This window comes from Chiloscyllium plagiosum, chromosome 5, assembly GCF_004010195.1.
Source record: "Chiloscyllium plagiosum isolate BGI_BamShark_2017 chromosome 5, ASM401019v2, whole genome shotgun sequence".
Lineage (NCBI taxonomy): Eukaryota > Metazoa > Chordata > Chondrichthyes > Orectolobiformes > Hemiscylliidae > Chiloscyllium > Chiloscyllium plagiosum.
In genome coordinates, this window is record NC_057714.1 from 72756472 (window position 1) to 72773174 (window position 16703).

At 40.2% G+C, this 16703-nt stretch overlaps 1 protein-coding gene across 6 annotated transcripts in view; it reads left to right on the plus strand.

The window, feature by feature from the left end:
• The window catches only part of rundc3b (RUN domain containing 3b), a 109178-nt gene that overhangs the window by 14383 nt on the left and 78092 nt on the right, over nt 1-16703 (plus strand). The window contains exon 1 of one of the 6 annotated variants that reach the window (XM_043690337.1): nt 2083-2101. The exons of the other annotated variants lie outside the window; for them this stretch is intronic. The gene's annotated coding sequence lies outside the window, so the exon portion shown is untranslated. Of the gene's footprint in view, nt 1-2082; nt 2102-16703 lie in introns of those variants that run through there. 6 annotated transcript variants of the gene reach the window in all.

Sequence of the window (16703 nt, forward strand, 5' to 3'; positions counted from 1 at the left end):
TTGCTTTTCTGTACGTTGTACTTGAAAGATGCAGGCAGCTTTTCAACTCAGTGGCCAAGCCCTCCATATTGTAGGGACACTCACCTGTTCTCCCATGTGCATGCTATCGCTGTTGCTTCTACAAGCTCTGACCTTCTGAACATATTTATAACCTGCTTCAAGAGTCAGATTCTTTCTTGTTGTTTTGTTAGCACTGTCATGGTAGGTTTCTTATGCTTAAAATAGTTGTCTTTGAGTTAGCTTCTTTTTCTAATTGCCCAATTTCAAGGTTCTGCAAGCTGTGTTAGTGCTGTTTTGTATTAATCAATGGACTCTCTATTGCCTTGGTCCCTATCATTAAGCATGTAAGCTTGTTTGGAGTTCAGAATACCTTCAAAGCTTCCAGCATTTGCATTTTTCTGCTCTTCAAAGATTTAGATCAGAACATACTTTGAAACAGTCTCTTCCCAACAATGAATTTTAAAAAAGTGTTGTGATTTGTACCTTTTTTTACTTTTACTTGACAAATCTGTTCCTATTTCACAATTCTGCTTTTGTATATGGAAAAGCATTTTAGTTTTGCTTCATGTCCTTCATCATTTGAACAGGAACTGGTAGGGGAAAAGAAGTTGCCTTTTTTAAAACTTGTTTTAACTGTAGCTTTGATTTTAATAGCAGCTGACAGCTTTGTATGTTCCTGTGTCCCCTCGCCATTGGCTGTGCTTTCCTATAGCTCAGCAACATCTCCTCAGTGCGATGTCTGACACTTTTTTGAGTATAGCCCTGCACTGAATTTATCATGAGGACTTTGTTGAAGTTAGCTTTAAGATGTTCACTTGCAGTGTATGTGCTTCACGATTAATTTGATTATGACAGACGAAGAGGGACATCTATTATTTGAATGGTGATATGTTGGGACATACAATTGGATTGGGAGTCCTTGTACAACAATCGGTGAAAGTAGGCTGGCAGATGTAGCAAGCAATTCGGAAGGCAAATGGTACACTGGCTATCACTGCAAGAGGATTTGAGTTCAGAAATAGGGATGTCTTATTGCAGTTGTACAGGCCCTTGGTGAGACTGCACCTTGAGTATTGTGTAGTTTTGATCACCCTACCTAAGCGAAGGTATACTTACCACAGTGGGATTGCAGCCTGTGTTCACTAAACTGGTTCCAGGAATGACAGGATAGTCATGTGAGGAGAGATTATTTCTACTGGGTTTGTATTTACTTGAGTTTAGAAAGGTGAGAATGGATCTATTTGGAGCATATGTCATAGGAAACATCCTGCCTGCATCTGGTCTATGATTGGGGATTCTAGAACCAGGGATCACAGACTCAGGATATTGGCAGGTCGCATTTAGGATTGAGATGAGAAAGATTTCTTCACCCAGAAGATGGTCAGTCTGTGGAATTTACTACCAGAGAGAGCTGCTGTGTTCGAGAAAGAAAGAGATTAGATAAACATTTAGAGGTCAGATAAAGCAGAACATGGCTTTGAGCTATAGAATAAACCATGATCATATTGAATGGCAAGTTATGGGAGACTCTGATCTCCCATAACTTTGTATTATAGTATGCTATTGGAGCTCCATTCTCCAGTAACTCCTCCCTAAATTATTTTCCATTACTCCTCCTGCATTCTTTAAAAATCTGCTGAAAAAATGTATCAGTTTGTTTGTTCAGCAATTGTGGGTAAGGTGTTTTTGTGCAGAATTAATATATTCTTTGGGAGTTCCCCTTTTCTGTACAAATTACACTTACATTAAAGCAAGTTATTATAGCTGAGGCCAGTCAATACAAGTAACAGATTCAGTAATTTCTTTGAACCCATTGAGTAAAAACAGCTGAGATGACCTGTAAGTATCTCACAGCTGTGTTAATTCATTTAGATTTGTACTGAGCACTAGGATTGTTGAAAAAGCTATGTACTAATAATCTAGTTGCACCATTCAATGTGATCTGGAATGCATATAATTACTGTACTGTTTGGAATAATTATAAGCAAGATTTGCTATTTTTGCAGGATAAACAAACTGAATCACAAAGTAATTCCTGGAATGTTGATAGAAATCCCACGTAATTAGAATGGAAATAAGATGAGTGGTTTACAACAGTGGAGTAAGTTATGTTTGTAATTAATAAATTATAACTAACAATTTTACTGAAAGCATTGATATCATTTTGGGGTGTCTTTTTAAAGTAATTTTGGATTTTAAAAATTGGCTGTTTGAATATATGTCTGGATGATGCAACTGATGTATAATGCCTGCAAAGATTTAATGACGAATTTTTTTTAAATTGAGAATTTGTGATTTAAATTTTGGGAAATTATGATATTATCAGTGTATAATTAGTTCTGAATGAAGGTAATCTATGAAATTGGTTGTGCTATCCTTTTTTCATTTTAAAAAATTGATTATGCAAATAGTAGTTGTAAGTACGTATGACTTGCTGTAGTTGAAAATGAGCCATCGGGAGATTTACTATGCCTCTATTGCACAGACCAATGTGGAACATTTACTTGAGAAAAACTATAATAGGAGAGAGAACATTTATTTTAAGCTTGAATTAAGTGTGAGGCATGTTAGCGGGCAGTTGAATAATACAAGAATAGAGTTTGGCTTGTCAAGGATCGATCAGCATAAATTTATTTTCAAATGGATTTTGCTGATTAATTTAATGTGGTGAGCATGACTATACTATAGCATTCCTTTGTCACCTAAATGATGAGCCTCTTATGGTGACTTGAGCTGTTGTTCTGAAGTCTGAGAGATCTTGATAAATGCTCAGTTGTTGGTATTTAAACTTCACTTAGCAGAATGGGCTTTGTGAAGGCTGCTATCTTTCACTCTGATTCATGGTCAAAAGTTGCATGACACCAGGTCATATTCCAACAGGTTTATTTGAAAACACAGGCTGTTGGAGCCTCTCTTTTCCATGTGCTAGTGAGGCCCAACAGCCTGTGTTTTCAAATAAACCTGTTGGACTATAACCTGCTGTCATGTGGTCTTTGACCTTGTCCAACCAAGTCCAACACTGGCACTCCACGGCTGATTCACTTTGTAATATTGATCTCCAGGTTTTAGAACAATAAATCAAGTCACTGGAAAAGTCATCTGGGCCAACCAACTCACCTGCAAAGTTCTGAAGCAAGTTCCCTCCACCTCACTATTGAAGAACTGTTTCTTGGGTGAAGTTTAGTATGCTTTCCGTTTTATTGGTCAAAGCATTGAGTAGAGTTAGGAGGTCATGTTGCGGCTGTATGGGACATTGATTGGGAAAATTTTGGAATATTGTGTGCAATTCTGATCGGTTATGAAACTTGAAAGGGTTCAGAAAAGATTAACATGGATGTTGCAAGGGTTGGAGGATTTGAGCTGTAGGGATAGGCTGAATAGGCTGGGGCTGTTTTCCCTGGAGCATTGGAGGCAGAGGGTTGACCTCGGAGGTTTATAAAATCATGAGGGGCATGGATAGGATAAATAGACAAGATCCTTTCCCTAGGGTGGGGGAGTCCAAAACTAGAGGGCATACCTTTTAGGTAAGGGGCAACCTTTTCACAAAAGGGTGGTGCATGTGAAAGAATGAGCTGTGAAGGGACGAGGTGGAGGCTGATAAAATTGCAACACTTAAAAGATATCTGGATAGGTATATAAATACGAAGGATTTAGAAGGATATGGGCCAAATGCTGGCTAATTAGGTTAGGATATCTGGTCGGAAGGGCTCATGCCCGAAACGTTGATTCTCCTGCTCCTTGGATGCTGCCTGACCTGCTGCATTTTTCCAGCAACACATTTTCAGCTAGGATATCTGGTCGGCATGGACGATTTGGACCAAAGGGCCTGTTTTTGTGCTGTACATCTGACTGTAGAGTATTTTGCAGAATTTATGAAAATGCATGACATTCAGACATTTAAAAAAAAACACATTTCTAATATCAAATGGTCAACTGTGACCACGTTCATTGATTCTAGTTCCTGAATAGCTACAACTCTGAAGAACAGTCTGACTGTGTATGTGACTGATTTCAAACAGTCTTTTCTCAAACTGAAGAACCAGCTAATGCACGTACATTACTATCAAGATGAGGTTCAGCAAAGTCCACAATTTTAAAATGATCAAAGCCAAGTGACTTATGAAGCTTGGATTTTATTAGATATGAGTAAACATCTTGTGAAAAATCCAACACAGAATGATCTTCCACCAAGTTCATGTGCAAAGCCAATCAGCTACTAATTTGACTAATTATTGGACCCTTTCAGATAAGGGGAATATTTACAGATTACAAAGTAAAAGACCAGTAGGAAATTAAAAGAAATCAAATTAAGAACTAAGTAAACAAGGGCAGCACGGTGGTTAGCACTGCTGCCTCAGCACCAGCGATCCAGGTTCGATTTCAGCCTCTGGTGACTGAGTGCGTGGAGTTTGCATGTTCTCCCAGTGTCTGTGTGGGTTTCCTCCCACAGCCCAAAGATGTGCAAGTCAGGTGAATTGGCCATGCTAAATTGCCCAGTGTTATGTGCATTAGTCAGGTGATGTGGCCCTGACAACTGACCAATTCAGGGGACAGGAGAGTGTGACAATGAGAGAGGCAGGTAAAAGGATCCAGGAGGTAATGCTGCCTCACTCTTGACCTTGCCTAACAGGATTGAGGTTCTTGCTTTCTTGGGGGATGCGCAACTGATCATAGCACCATAATACAGGGAGTCATTTGTGGGGGTGTAGGGAGTGTGGAAAGAAATCAGAGATAGTATGGTCAAGGGAACAGACACTTCTGTGTGGCCAGGATTGAAAGTCCTGAAGACTCCTGTTGTCCGCCTGGTGCCTGGGTTCAGGATATCTCAGCTGGACTGCAGAAGGACTTGAAGTGGGAAGGGAAAGATCCAGTTCTCGTGGTCCATGTTCCAATAATATTGTTGGAATGAGGCCCTGTTAAGGGAATATGAGCAGCTAGGTGCTAAATTATAAAGCAGAACTGAAAAGGTAATCTCTGGATTACTATTTGAGTCATGAGCAAATTGAGAGATTTGACAAGATTAAATCAGCAAATGCATGGCTCAAAGATTGACCTGAGACAAATGAATTTGAATTGTGGGTCATTGACATCCATATTAAGGGAGGAGGGAGCTGATCTGATGGGATAGGCTCTACCTGAATCATGCTGGGATCAGAATTCAAGGACTTGGGAGTCCTAATTCACAATTCTCTTAAGGTTGGCATGCAGGTTCAACTGACAGTTAGGAAGACAAGTGCAATGTTAGCATTCACTTCAAGAAAACAAGAGCAGAGATGTACTGCTGAGGCTGTATAATACTCTAGTCAGACCACATTTGGAATATTGTGAACAGTTTGGGCCTTGTGTTTTAAGGAAGGATATACTTGTTGAAGGTGGTCCAGAGGAAGTTTACAAGAAGCATCCCTGGGATGAAGAACTTGTTGTTTGAGGAGCAGTTGAGGACTCTGAGTCTTTATTCGATGGAATTTAGAAGGATGGGTGGGAGATGGATCTGATTGAAACTTACATTCTATCCAAGCCTCTCTGTATTCTGTATGTGGAGAAGATGAGGATCTTGAGGGCACAGCCTCAGAGTGCAAAGACACTGTTTTAGAATTGACATGAGGAATTTCTTCAGCCAAAGGGTGGTGAATTGTGTGGAACTTGATGCTGCAGAAGGCTGTGGAGGCTAAATCCTTAAGTGTGTTTAAGATTGAGACATGTTCTTGATTAGTAGGGGGATCAAAGGTTGTGTGGAAAAAGGTAGAAGAATGGAATTAAGTAACATAGGAATAGATTCCCTATAGTATGGAAGCGGGCTCTTTGGCCCAACCAGTCCACATCGACCCTCCGAAGAGCAACACACCCAGACCCATTCCTCTACCCTACATTAACCCCTAACTAATGCACCTAACACTACGGGCAATTTAGCATGGCCAATTCACCTGACCTGCACATCTTTGGATTGTGAGAGCACCCGGAAGAAACCAACGCAGACACTGGGAAAATGTGCAGACTCCTCAGTCTCCTGAGGCTGGAATTGAACCTGGGTCCCTGGTGCTGTGAGGCTGCAGTGCTAACCGTACCGCCCTATCAACCATTACTGAATGGCAGAGTAGAGATGATCGGCCAAAATAGGCTAATATTGCTTTTAGACCAAAAGATATAATTATCTGGCTTACTTTTCAGTACTTAAAATTATAATATTCCTAGATGTATGTCTTCCATAAGAAGGAAGAATTAAAATTGCCTTACTGAAGGTTGGATGCCAAAATGCACAGTTGCATGTGTCAAGTTTACTACTTTTTTGTTTTTCTCTTTATTTTAGCAGAACATTCCACCTATGATACCAGATGTGTGGTCATTTGAGAATGTGTTGGATGGCTCAGTAATTATGGACTCCCATTTGTAGCAAAGTTGGCAAGGAGTGTGAATTGAAAACTACTGTATGCAAAAAAAATGTTTAAGCTTGGCTTCCTGCTGGAAATGGATGATGAGCTTTTAAGCTTCCATAGTTATGATTTGGGGCTGGGTTTAAATTTGGCTTATTGGGGTGGCTTTTTAAATGGCGACAATTTCATTATTAAAGATAGAAGTGGAAACTTTATCTTGTACCTTAAGATTTGCTAGTTGGACCAGTTATTGGTGAAAACAGTGCGAGTTACTGACTGCAGTTGGACCTCCATATAAAGACGTTGTTACTAATTGTCCACTTTGAGGCCAGAAGCAAGTGAAGTGAGTTTTTTTGTAAAAATGGCTGTTACTATTAACAAATGTAACATGTTTATTGCTGTCAAATACTTTGGCATCTATTAGCTTTCTTTCAGAACATTCTTGATATAACTTTTTGATATTCGAATCTGATTCTATGACTTGACTGAATTGAGCTTCTCCCACAAGAAGAGTCAGTTGTGAGCTAATTGACATGCAATACAGGATTGTTGGATGTTTTGTAAAAGTAAATTTATTGAGTTTCTGATTGAAAATTCTGCTGAAAATGGCATTTGAACTTGAACCAATCAGTTCAATTCAAAAGAAAGTGAGGTCAATGTAATCCTGATTGTTTTGCTTTCAGCAACTCGCAGACATCCAGATGTGCACTTACCTACAGACAAATTAAATTAATTCCTAATTTGAGTGATTTTCTCTCTGGTGCTTTTGCATATTGCTTAATTACCCCACTAATTTGAAATCATTATTTGTTTGCATGAATAGTATTTAAAACTACTTTGGAAACTGTACATATTCTCTGAAGGGCTAACTTATTGCCAGCATGATATTGGAATCTGTAATCACTCCAAACTAATTACTCCACTGGCTGTTTTACTATCCCTTTTCTGCACCCTTCCTTCCCATTTCACTCGTATTGTTGTTGAAACCAGAACTGGACATGATGCTGGACTATTAGGGCAGCATGGTGGCTCAGTGGTTAGCACTGCTGCCTCACAGCGCTAGGGACCTGTGTTCGATTCTATCTCTTGGTGACTGAAGTTTGCACATTCTCCCCATGGCTGCATGGGTTCCCTCCCACAGTCCAGCGATCTGCAGGTTGGGTGGATTGGCCATGGGCAATGCAGGGTTACAGAGATGGGCTAGAGGGCTTGGTCTGGATGGGATACTCTTTTAGAGTGTTAGTGTGGACTCAATGGGCTGAATAACCTGCTTCTACACAGTAGGGATTCTGTGGTTAATGCTGTCAGAATTCCAATGAGATGATGCTATTTGAGCACAAGCATTTCTTAGGTCTCTGCCCCTCTATTGAAGGTTTGAAAGCAGTTGACCAGCAGTTCAAGATTGTCGAAAAAGAATAGTGAACTGTATCCTGAGTTTGAAGCCACAAATGTTTCATGTCTAATTCTGAAACTTAAAAATAAAGAACACGGACTACACTTTGAAAGGGATTAAATTATCCTGAGTTTCTGCATAGCACTTTATCAAAATCTCTTGAGTACTTCAAACTGAATTCCTTTTTTGTTGTTGAGGGGCTGGGGGAGGTGAATGCAGCCACTATTATGTAGTAAACATGTCCCTCAGTGTTGACCTAGTTCTAAAAGGCAAGGTTCACTAGCCAAACAATACATCAATGTCACAGCAAAATATGTTGACTCATGTAATACGTGATACAAATGACATGCTTTTTAGCAACTCAACAAACATTATCTACCTCTGGATAGAAAAATCTTGGCCACAGAACCCCTCTAAGTACAGGTTCAAAACTCAAAGTCTAATAACATATGTCCAGTGTTTGATTTTATTGAGAAATATATTCAGTGGGTGCTAGAGACCAGACCAACCATAGTAGTTGCTTGTACAATTGCTAACTTTGCTTGCATATGTTTCTGAAGAATTCACCATGGGGTGACTTGTCATCACAGCCTTGGTCTAATCAAAAAAGCCTTTTACAACTATTTTAGACACATGTTTATGATGTTCCTCCTGTGTTTCTAAGGAATCCATCTTTACTTTCTGCAGATGATTCGGCAATCCTAGCTGACTAGGAGAAAGTGAGGACTGCAGATCCTAGACTGCTGACAATCCTAACTGGTAGCAGAGGGGTTGATATATGCTAAGAAGACCTTTTTATTCTTCGACCCCTAGTTGACAAATTGATTGAATCCATTGCAGGCAGTATGGCTATAGAAATGTTCAGTTGAGAGCACAAACAAGCTCTGTTGAACAATCTTTGTGCGTGCTAGAGGTTGACATTGATTTGGATTCTGGGCATGTCTTTCCAACAAATGAGTAAAAAATATCAGCCAGCCATTTTTCAACCCATCACCTCACTGCAGCCCCAATACAACAATGAATACTGTGTATATTTTCTTCCTACTTTTATGCACATGCAGTATATTACCATTATTAAGCACTGAAAACCAACTTTTGAAAATTGATATTTTAAAATCCTAAAATGTATGACTTTTCCAAATAAAATCTTTATCTGGTCATGTGTAATTACTCCTCCAATCCCTGTATATAAGTGACTGACTCATTTTTTTTTCCCCCTTTTTTTTTGATTGGATGCTGGTGTTAATAGCTCAAAATGCAGCTGCATATGACTTTTCCAAATAAAATCTTTATTTGGTCATGTGTAATTACTCCTCCAATCCCTGTATATAAGTGACTGACTCATTTTTTTTTTTCCCCCCTTTTTTTGATTGGATGCTGGTGTTAATAGCTCAAAATGCAGCTGCAAGTTGGTTATTTCTGGCCTTCTGAGTAGATTAGCTTTTGCAGTGTCCCTCATCTAGGACTTAAGTGGTGACTTTAGGGGTGAATTTCTGCCCCACTTAATTCCTGTACATTTGGCAGATTTAGTATGGTTGAAATGAGAAAGTGGGCTCATGGGAATCAGTACTAAATCCCTGTTATTTTATAAGGTAAACTCTCTTGACATTTTTCCTCTGGCTACAAACCTGCCTATTTTGTGTAAAATTGTTTAATTTGCTGTTTGTATTGAAATGTGATTTTTCCCATTTGTAATTACCAGCTGTTTAACTCTCCGAATCACTGACTCTGTGAAAGTGGTTTTGTTGTTTGCTGGCTGATGTGAAAATGTAGTTCTGAGTTACATTACCCATTGGGGAAAATCCCAAAGGCTGAATGCTTGATTAAAATACAAGATGTCTTTTCAGTGGGAAATACTTAATTGCTTCTCCATGATACTCTTTCTGGGATCTGAAAATAGTCCTGAGTCCTTTGTCGTGCCCAATAGTGTCTCGCAGTGAGATGGCCATGAAAGAAAGAAACAATATGCCTAGTTTGTACAAACCATGCTGATCACGGGCAATACAAGCATATGTATGGTTTGTCTGTGACAATGATATGAGTTAGTCACTCTATTTGCCATCTCCTATGTCTGCTTTGCAGCTGTATGAGGAAGACTTCTTTCTGGTCAAATAAATCCACTAACTCTCAGCTGTCCATTGAAAGTGAAATTCTTGCAGATTCTTGAACCTTAATCAGTCTTTATCAGCATTGTCCTTTTAAGAACTGTGGGAGAAAGAGTGAAGGTGGGTGGCAGACTGCCTGAAATTTAGCTCCTTGTCCTTTATGGTGAGAGGCTCCTAACTCTGACTACTCTGAACAACTGATGTCCCAGTCCCTGGACAGGTACAAGAGGCTGTTCTTGACTTACTGTATGGGACCCCTGACTGTCTCACATGTGAGACCGCGCACTGCTGACAAACATGACAGTCTTCCTGGCATTATGTCTGCACTAAACAGCATAGCATTATGGCAGTATTTTGAGCCTGGCACCTCTAGTTTAGGGGTAACCTAAGGCGGGAATGCTGTGAGCATTCAAATGAGTGATACTAGGACAGCAAGCAAGCAGCCTGGAACTGCAGCCTGGTCCTGTCCATGAACTGGGTGCATGTCTCTGACCATACAATGTCCTTGCTGCAGCACTACAATGATAGTTGCTGGGATGCCCCAAAGTGCAGCATTTTGAAGTGTAGCAGTATACCATACATGGAACAGAGATGTGGCATGAGGATTCTTTGGTGCTAGCCACTGTCTGTGGACTTCAGATGCACATGGCCAGTGCCAGTGTGTGTGCCCTGAGATGTTGATACCTGGCATCTAACATTGCCCTTTCTGGAGCAAGTGATGAGCTGGAGTCTATAGGTGCCTTCCATGTTAAGAATAGCCAGTGTCCAATCAGCCCAAGGTAGTTGATAGGATTAAAAAGTTGAATATTAATGAAGTGGGATTTGGCGTTAATAGGGTTATTTACAAACAAATCCCACAGTTTATACTGCAGGAAATTATTATTTGTATAATTTTTAATGATATTTGGGGTGAATCTGTCTGGTTTTTGAGTTAGTAATTGGTTGATTCTTCTGTGTGACTTGAGTATATCTGTAACCATGGTGATTTAAAACAAAAACGTTTTGAAGCCTGGCTAGGGAGTGAATGGCTTTTTTGGACTTTTGTTTCTTTGTTTGTGACTGAGCTTAGTAAATAATGGGGCCTTCCTCCAAAGGCTTGTTAGTTTTGGAATCTGTAATTTAAAAAAAACTGAAGGCTCATAACAGATTTTTCATTTCAAATTTAACTTAGAGTATTTTATTCCTGAGAAGATCTTGGAAAGGGTGATTGTTTCAAACAGTGATTCTGAGAAGGGAGTTGTAGATTTAGTGAATTAGATTACCTTGGTGTAAAAATCCCAGTCCAGAAGTGTCCGGTTTAAAAACCTGAAAATGGCTATTTAGCTGAGTATATTCAAATTATTTAATCTGTGCTGGCTCCAAGAAGAAACTTTCACAGTTCCAGTCTAGAAGTTGAAGTCCAGTGACTTAACCCTACAGAGGTATTGGGTACTGATACTGGTATAAGTATTATATAAATTGTTTTGAGTGCTGTACCAGGAGTGATGTTTTGAGAACTATATCATAAACGTTTTAGGCATACTACAAAGTCTGTTTTATTTCCTTTTCAATTTATGAAGGAGAGTTGTGGGACCAATGGGATTATACTTGTGTTTAAATCTTTTGAATTGATATTGAGTAAAAGGTGGTAGTCATGTCATCTTAGGTAAAAACAATGACTGCAGATGCTGGAAACCAGATTCTGGATTAGTGGTGCTGGAAGAGCGCAGCAGTTCAGGCAGCATCCGAGGAGCAGTAAAATCAACGTTTCGGATTCCCGATGAAGGGCTTTTGCCCGAAACGTCGATTTTACTGCTCCTCGGATGCTGCCTGAACTGCTGCGCTCTTCCAGCACCACTAATCCAGAGTCATGTCATCCTGTTTTTTTTCCCCTCAGCTGAAGCAAAATGCTCAGACAATGTAGTTTTACCTCCTTCATCTTTTATTCCGGGCCCTGGAGGGAGAGAGGACAATTGCCCATGTGCATAGAAACATGAGTTTTCAGTCGTCTCTGGAACACCAGTTTCTTGATGAACTATATAGTTTTTTTATAGGGAGGAGCATCCAGATAAGGCAGCATACATATTGATTGGGTGACCACTACAATCAGCAAGTGTCAATAGTTAAGATTAAGCCATTTGTTATGCAATAAATGTTCGTAACCTTAACTGGCTTCACATAATGAATACTTTTCACCTTGTTAAATTGACCTTGCATACTGAATGCTTCCAGTATTGTTAAATGGCTCTACATAATGAATGCTTTTCCACCTTGTTAACCTGGTTACTCTTGTCTCCAGCACCCCATTGTTAACTAAGTTCTTATCTGATCTGAGTCATCCTCAGCTGAACCTCTTGTTTCACAAAACTCAGAACTTAACTCCTTCCCTGTCTGCTTATACCCTATAAACATTCTCAACCATAGTCTTATTAGAGGCAACTGGTGGTGGTTTAAGCTGAGGCTGTTCATGCCTCCGGTGAGGGAAGAGGTTGAGAAGGCGAGTCCTTCATGGTGAATGCAGCTGGTGTGGGAATTGAACCCATGTTGGCATCACAGTATTTCAAATCAACTGTCTAACCCACTGAGCAAAACCAACCCCCATTTATTGTGGATAGACTGATTGGATAATTCTGTTTTGTCGTCACTTCTTTTGTATTAAACTTCCATTTTATTGTTAAAGCAAAATTTGAAACACTGCATCTTTGTTTTAGGAAGAGACCATTTTGTTAAAATAACCAACAACTAAAATTGTGATCTATCAAGGTGGGATCCTATTTGGGATCTGATTTTACTGATAATATCAGCTAGGATTATAAAATCCCTTTTTAAAATTCAACTCCTCACTACCTAAGAATTCTTGACATTTGAGCTTAGTTGTTGTTGCATTTTTAACTTTGTACAAAAGGTCCAGCAAAGCCTTTTTCAATTCTACACCATTTCTTGCTGCAGTCCATGTTGTTCAGGTCCCTACAGTATTTAGTCCACAGGTTTAGCCAAATAGTTTAGTTGATATGGGTTGGTCTCGCATGCTGTTGCATTAGTTAAGTGTGCCAAGTAAGGAATCACTGATTTGATGTGGTGCCTGTAGAATGAATGGCATCAGCATAGAGTGCAAAGTACTGAATCAATTTGGGCCCATAGAAGTCACTAATGTTATATGACACATCCTTTGTTATATTTTGTAGCCATACTCTGAGCATTTCTTATTGTATGCATTTTTGTTTTACTCATTAAATCCAATTCCAGAAATGGTAACAATGGCAGCAATCATTGATTTGTTCTTGTTTTTTAAAAAATCTGGTTCGCTAAAGCAAGAGAGGCAAAGAAATAGTAAATGGAATATAATGTGCCAGATTGTGAGATAGACTGGTTTCTAAATGGAGTGAGACTTGAGAAATCTGCAGCACAAAGGGACTTTGGCAGTCTTTAATTCAAAATTCTGAATGCGAGCATGTTGGTTTAGTTTGCGGTTAGGAACTGCAATGTTGGCATTCATTTCAAGACTGCTAGAATACAAGAACAGGGACGTATTGCTGATAGAAGTAAATTACTTCAGATGTTGGAACCTGCACTGAAAACAAAACTGCTGGAAATCGGTGGGTCAGGCAGCATCTGTGGAGAGAGATCAAGCTAACGTTCCGAGTTTAGATGACTTTGTCAGAGCGCTGAAGAATAGTGTAGACTCCATGTTAGCTTGATCTCTCCACACGGATGCTGCCTGGCCCACTGCAATTTCCAGCATTTTTTGTCTTCAGATCTGTTGCTGATGCTGTATAAGGCTCCAGTCAGACTGCATTTGGAACAATGAGAGTAATTTTGGGCCCCATATCAAAGGGAAGGATGTGCTGGCATTGGAGGGGATTCAGAGGAGGTGTACAGGAATGACTCTGGGAATGAAGGGCTGCCACATGAGTCGTTGAGGACTCTGGCTTTGTAGTTGATGGAATTTAGTAGGATGAGGGGAGGGGGCAGGGGATCTGATTGAGGCTTGGATACTGAGAGGCCTGGATAGAGTGGCCAAGGAGAATATGTTCCCACTAGTAGGAGAGACTTGGGCCTGAGGGCACAATCTCAGTGTGAAGGGATGACCCTTTAGAACTGAGATAAGGAGAAATTTATTCAGCCAGGAGATGGTGAATCTGTGGACCTCATTGATTTGACCTCCCAAGTCCCTCTGCAGCTTTGTCTCGATCTTGAATACACTCCCAGGTGCTTGATTTGCTAGGGGATCAAGGGAGGAGAAGGCAGGAGAATGGGGTTGAGAAACCTATCGGCCACTATTTTGAATGGTGGACTAAATGGCTGAATTCTGCTCCTGTTTTATAATCTTGAAGTCCTTTTTTAGAGAAGGAAACCAGCTGTCCTTATCTGCTCTGGGCAAAAGTGAAGACTGCGAGTGCTGGAGATTAGAGTGGTGCTGGAAAAGCACAGCAGGTGCTTTTCCTGGATGAAGGGTTCCTGCTCCTTGGATGCTGCCTGACCCGCTGTGCTTTTCCAACACCATTCTAATCTTGACTCTTATCTAGTCTGGTCTACATGTGACTCCAGCTGGCAATATGCCTGAACCTTAATTACCCCCCTAAAATGGCCCAGCAAACCACTAAGTACACAGGAACTTGGGGATGGGAAACAAATTGTGGCTCAGCCAGTAATGCTGCCATCCGATGAAAGGGGTGCCAAGTTAGGATTGAGATGAGGAATTTCTTCTGATGGTTGAGTCTTTGGAACTCCTTGCCACAGATGTGGAGGCAGACTCCTTGGGTATATTTAAGTCTGAGAAACATACGTTCTTAAACAGTAGAGGAATCGAGGATTATAAGGAAAAGGCCGGAAAGAGAATGTGAGGTATATCCGGTCAGCCACAACCCTATTGAATAGCTCAGCAGACTTCGATTTGTATTTCTTATAGTCTTATGAAACTTTTCTCATTCCCCGATGGGAATTGGACAATCTTGTGATTTTCATCAAAGAGCAAGGTCAATTTACCAAAAATTACTTCTAATTGCCTTTATGGAAGCTAAACTTGCGAATTGGGCATTATTTTGTTACTGAGATGACTACTTTTAGAGGAGACTAAAAGCAGACTTTGCTCCATTCAGTTTGCGAGCTGGCCATCGATCGTTATAATTCTCTGCCTACTCCCATGCTGATCTAAGTGCCTTCAGGCTCTTGAACTGTCTTGCTGAACCTCAGTGAGAACTTGAAAAACGGCACTCCATTAAGAAAAGCTTCTGGAATTGCTTAAATCTTGTTACATTCCCAACTTTTTTTTTCTATTTCTGACAAAGGTCAAATGTTAGCAGTTTCTATCTCCGCAGGTGTTGCCTGATCTGACTATTTCACACATTCATAGTTAATTTCAGACTTTCAGCATCTGCAGTATTTTATGCCTTTTTTTAGTCGCATTTAATCACATTTATGATTAGATTAGATTTAGATTACATTACAGTGTGGAAACAGGCCCTTCGGCCCAACAAGTCCACAGCGACCCGCTGAAGCGCAACCCACCCATACCCCTACATTTACCTCTATATCTAACACTACGGGCAATTTAGCATGGCCAATTCACCTGACCCTGCACATCTTTGGACTGTGGGAGGAAGCCAGAGCACCCGGAGGAAACCCACGCAGACACTGGGAGAACGTGCAAACTCCACACAGTCAGTCGCCTGAGGCGGGAATTGAACCCGGGTCTCTGGCACTGTGAGGCAACAGTGCTAGCCACTGTGCCGCCCACCGTTTATGTTGTCTTTCTGCCAAAGCAGTAATATTATTCAAACTATCTAATTTTCACACCTTATTGCTTATTTTTCTGTCGTCCTCCATTCATCCTATCTTGATAACCACCGGTACCTCTAATTTCCTTTCCATAGTATTAGCTATTGCAAGATCCTAGAGCGATTTAGGAATTTGCCGGTACCTTTTTTTTAGTTTGGTTTTGATTCTTGAGCTGGATTGTTTGCCTAAAACAATATCTCCTAGATAAATTGTTCAGCGTTGGACAATTGTAGTGGTTGTAGTGCAACAGAAATCATAGAATGTGGCCTCCAATATACGAATTGAACAAATAATTCCATCTATTTAAAAATAGAAAGAGGACATTCGGCCATTCTCTAAAGCAATAGCCACAACAATGACCATTTCAAAGGAAATGCTTATTCTCTTTTCCCCCCAAACAAGATCACATTGGTGTAATCTGCAGGTTGTGGGAGATCCTTATTTTAGTCCTTTTAAATTCTGTTAATCTTTCACAGAAATGTTATGACTGATTCCCATTGATGGAATCCTGGATTTAAAAACTCTGACCCTGCAAATTAAACAATGAGAAAGCTTTACTTGGTCGCAGGCTTGGGATATCTCCTATTGTGGTTGGATGTTTTCTTTCCTGGGAAAAAAAAATTCTGGGCTCTGTTTTTGCTTGTTGTCATTTTTCAGTTTTCTTCCTGCATGACTTTATGACAGAAATTGTGACTCTCTAACCATTAGTTTACCTTTTTAAACTTCCTGTACCTTCATCTAGAACCCAGGTAAGAGGTGATGTTAATTGTGAAAAACGCCAGTCCCACATTCATATTAATCAAATTCCACTCAATTTGTTGTTCCTAATAAAATGTCTGTCAACTGAGTATCAGTTTAACTGTTATATAACAGTTACTGCTTTCGAGTGTTCAAATTCTTGACCTGATGTGTATTTTGCTGAAAATGTGTCGCTGGAAAAGCGCAGCAGGTCAGGCAGCATCCAAGGAGCAGGAGAATCGACGTTTCGGGCATGAGCCCTTCTTCAGGAATAAGGAAAGTGTGCCAAGCAGGCTAAGATAAAAGTTAGGGAGGAGGGACTTGGGGGAGGGGTATTGG